The sequence below is a fragment of the Octodon degus genome, unplaced genomic scaffold (assembly GCF_000260255.1).
Source record: "Octodon degus isolate 3935 unplaced genomic scaffold, OctDeg1.0 scaffold00124, whole genome shotgun sequence".
Taxonomy (NCBI): Eukaryota; Metazoa; Chordata; class Mammalia; order Rodentia; family Octodontidae; genus Octodon; species Octodon degus.
The window spans coordinates 5,492,545-5,497,052 of NW_004524700.1; the positions used below are offsets into that span (position 1 = coordinate 5,492,545).

The window sequence follows — 4,508 nt, forward strand, 5'->3', positions numbered from 1 at the left end:
ATTCTTTTGAAAATTTAGGATTGTTTAATACATCAATTCATTTCAGTGCTCATTTCAGTAGCACATATACTAAAATTGGAACAATACAGAGAAGATTAGTGTGGGCCCTGTCAAGGGTGACACGCAAATTCATGAAGTGTTCCATATTTTTATGGTTATAAAATATGTCTTCTGGATTAGAATAATCATTTGATTCAATTCCTACTGTAAAATAAAGTTTTACCAGTTGACATAAAAATAAAAAAAATCATTTTACCTAGATGTTTCTAGATACCTTCCTGAAAGGGTGAAAGACATCATATTACAGTGATATTGGCTTAGACTACATATATGACATAACAATAGATATACATAGATTTATAGCAATAGAATTCAAGTAGCTAAATCTTGGAACTAGTCTATTTGTCCCAAAACAAGAAAATTTGATACTTGTCCATAATGAAGTACTACTCTGCTATAAAAAAGAAAAAAATTGAATCATTTGTAAAAATATGGATGCACTTTGAGACCATCATATCAAGTGGTATAAATCAGGTACAAATTTTAAATATCACATGGTTGCTCTTATATTAGAAACATACTACATAAATAAATTCTACCACAAAATAACAGATCATAGAAAATATGGGTAGATCTTTTACAAAAGGGAGGAAAAGCAGAGATGGGGAGGATGACAACAAGAGTGAGGAAGTGCTATTTCCATGAAAAAACTCTCCATGACGGATGCAGCTGTGTGTACTGCAAGCCTATACTAATACAAGCTAAAATCAAATAGCCTTCAAGAAAAGAATGAGAGTCAATAAATTTGTTTCCAAGCCAGTGGGATTATGGTATTTTGTTGTGGCCACCTGATCCGAGACAATAGTCTTTCTTTAAATGTTTATTGCCAGTTTATTTCATTCATCAAGGTGAGAAATTATATCTTCATTGTACTATATTTATCAATTTGTAATCTATTCTCCATCTTCCTTCTTTCCTTTACAAATTCCAAACTGAAAATGTTCTGTGTGGTGATTCAAAATAATATTAAATAACAAAAATGATTGCACAAGGAAACATGTCAGGTCAATTTCTCCCATCACTGGTCTTAAAACTACATTGCATTTTTTCACTATTTCTTTTGTTTATCTGCCTTTGTTTTGCCTTTGATATTCCCATATCACCTAAATTTACTTTTAAAATCACTCTCAATTTTAACATTCTTGCACACAATTAGTCACTTTTATATTTGTAATTCATTTGTTAATTATACTACTTTGTACCTTCCTTGAGAGGAGCAGTTAACATATTCCTCATATGACTTATGGTAGGAACAAGAAAGTATGATGTGAAATAAGTGAGGCAAATAGGGAAAAATAATCATCTTCAAAATAGGAAACTTAATGCAAAGTAACAAGCCATCATCTTTTATAATTAAAAAGAAATTGCAAACAGATAATACATAGAGATTATAGGCATCATAAAACAAGGTATCTAGTTGCTGGTTAACTCAGAACTAAAGAAATTTATATTTGCCATCTTGCTTCAAAGTTTGTTAGTAAGCATTACAATCAAATGACTTTGAAACCTTCTTTGTACTGAATTCATTTCCTCCCTCCTCCCAAAGAAATGTCTTGAATTTTTTATTGTTACGTGTTATGGCTGGATCTAGAATACCTCTCAAAACCTTCCTGTGTGCAGAAGCAGGCCTTCTAGTGAGCCACCAGGTCATGGCAGGTTGTGCCGGAGTTGCTGTGGAGAAGTGGTGCCTGGTGGAAGGCAACTGGACTGTGATCCAAAAGGGGACATCATCCCCTTTGACTCCTCCCATCTCCCTCTTCTTCTGGGTCACCATACCTTGAGCAGCTCTCTCCTCTATTATCCCCTTCCTAACTAGGAGCCAACTGATTGTAAAGGGACTGAATCTTCCAAATACCCTGAGCAAAGTGCCAGCCAGATAGCCCAACCGACTAAAGCGCCTGCTTAGGCAGACCTGGGGACCAGGATTCCATCCCTGACATGTATTGCCATCCCCCCCCCCGCCCAGGTGCTCTAAGACAGGGATTGAGACTGGGTGTGGTGGCACTCGCCTGTAATCACAGTGCTTGGGAGGCTGAAAACAGGAGGATCTCTATGAGTCTGATCTGTGTATTGAGACCCTGTAGAACCTGTATGCAATACATTTTTTAAAAAAATGGTCAAATACCATGAGCCAAAATAAACCTCTTGTTATCTAGGTTGTGTGTGTTTGCTATTAGATCTCAGCCATAGGAGAAGTAACTAAGATAATATGTGTATTCATGATTTTCAAATTTTAGCCGTAATATTTGTTTAAAGTTAATATTTAAACATATGTAATCTTATTATGCAAAAACTATCTTGTAGCGTTAGTTATAAATATTCAGCTTAATAATTTTCAAGACTTTAATTGCAAATGAATAACATTGCTTACTGTTTGAACCCAAAAGCATTAAAGAATATTTTTAAACAAGTAGACAATTTTACTGCATTTATTTCTGAATTCTTTTAAGATCAAAGAAGAAAACTGCATTCCATTAGAAGAAGAGTTGTTTTTTGTATTTTTTTTTTTACTGACTTCACAGATAAACAATGGCTGTCAATTTTATCTTCAAGATAATTGATTCAATTATCTAGGCTAGATACTCTCTTTGAAAAGTGCAGTCTGTGGTAAATTCTTAAAAATATAATTGATTAAGAGTCTAAAGGGTTATATACTTAATAGCTACATCCTCAAACTAGACCTAGACTATGCCCTTGAAAGGTGCAAGGATTATACCTTAATAAACCTTGTGACTGAGCCAGTGTTCATGGGGGCATTTACCAAGGTTGCATTAGGTGCAGGATGGTCTGCAAAGTGCAGTGGAGACAACGAACAGTGCTTTTAAGGAACAATAATACAGTTGGTGACAGAATGAGATGATCAGAACACCAGTGAACACTATTGACCTTGTGTAATTAAATTTTAAAATCTTCTGCAAACTATAAATCCTATTGGATTTTCTAGGCAAAAAAGATCAATGAGAGTTAAAATGGCCAAATAATATGTACTGAGAGATGGTGTTTTAAACTGTGAGAGGGATTTGCATGGGTTAGAACTGTAGAAAGCAATGCTGCCGATGCAAGACCCTAATTAGTGTGGTTGGTGCATAACAGAAAATGCTAAAACTAACTAATTTTAAAGTGAAAAAGGGAAGATAATAAAATTTAGTATAACTACACTTCTTGTTCTTAAAAATGATTCTTCTATCACTTTCTTCAGGTTATGTACCTGTTAAGTAATAATAATCATTTCTTAATACGTTTGTGTTTCTATTCTTCACATTTTGAGAAAAAGTTGGTTTGAAAAAGTGATAGAAACATTGTAATATCAAGTAATATAACTTCTTTGGGTCAAAAGTATAGGTTAAAATAACCTTCAAGGGTGGCTTTCATTAACAACCATCCTACCAGATGTGTTAGAAGAACATTCACAAATTTATCAGGAAGAGAAATGAGGCGTAGAAAAGTCAAGTGGTTCAGCCATCAGCAAACAGTGCTTCTGGGACAGAGAGGAAGAGAATTCTAAGGTTGGAAGGAACATTCAGAGGCCATCAACTGCTGTTCTCATTTGTCCGCAAACTGTATTATTCAGTGCCCTCCAGAGAAGAAATTTTTATGTCCTTTCCCACTAACTTCTCGAAGTTTATGAGTCCTCATTAGGTTATCTCTACTTAAAGTAGCTTCTGCCTGTCTCCAATCCACTTAAACAGAATGAATGTTATTCCAACAAATAGGTATCCTAGTATTTTCAGCTGCTTCAATGTAAAAGAAATGGGACTGAGAGTTTTACATATTTTCAATGTATACTTTAAGATCATGTCTACTACAAAGCCAGAGTTTTAATATTAGGTCTCTTTTTAGAGCCCAAGAAACAAAATAAGGTGTAATAAGAGTGCCATAAATAAGGTGTGAATATAAATGTTGATCTTACCAACTTTTTTATGTTTCCTTGGTTTGTTTTTGGGTCTAGCACGCTGTATGCTGAAAGGCAGCTAAGTAAACAAGGAAAAGACATGTCATCCTCTAAGGGGCGCTAATTGTGACTGCTCTGCTACATTTCAAATTTCTGTATCAATCACTCTGCTCTTAAAGGGCATGTCTCAAACATTGTAACAGGGAAAATGTATGATGAGACAGCTATAGACTTCAACAAACTTTCAGAAACCAACTTGCTCAAAAAACAAAAAACAAACAACAACAAAAAAATCTTTCCATAAAACTAAAGTCAGAAGTTCCATCTGACACAGGTATCCCTTTACTAGGTATATTCAAGACAGAATAAAGGATATCAAACTGCGGTGCACACCCATGTTTATGACAGTCCCATTCATAATAGTTAAGCTTTGTAAAGGGCCTGCATGCCACCCCAGGAACTGAAAAATGGATAAAGAAAATGTGCTGTCTATACTCATTCAGCTATAAAGCAGAATGAAATCAGGAAAATGTATAGAACTTAACACCCTAATATG

General features: G+C 34.7%; 1 non-coding gene across 1 annotated transcript; it reads left to right on the top strand.

Annotated features, from left to right (window-relative positions):
- Positions 1–45: 45 nt before the first annotated feature.
- On the top strand, positions 46–151 carry LOC111812443. Its single transcript, XR_002817952.1, has one exon. It is a non-coding gene; the product is annotated as a U6 spliceosomal RNA (small nuclear RNA).
- Positions 152–4,508: the final 4,357 nt, after the last annotated feature.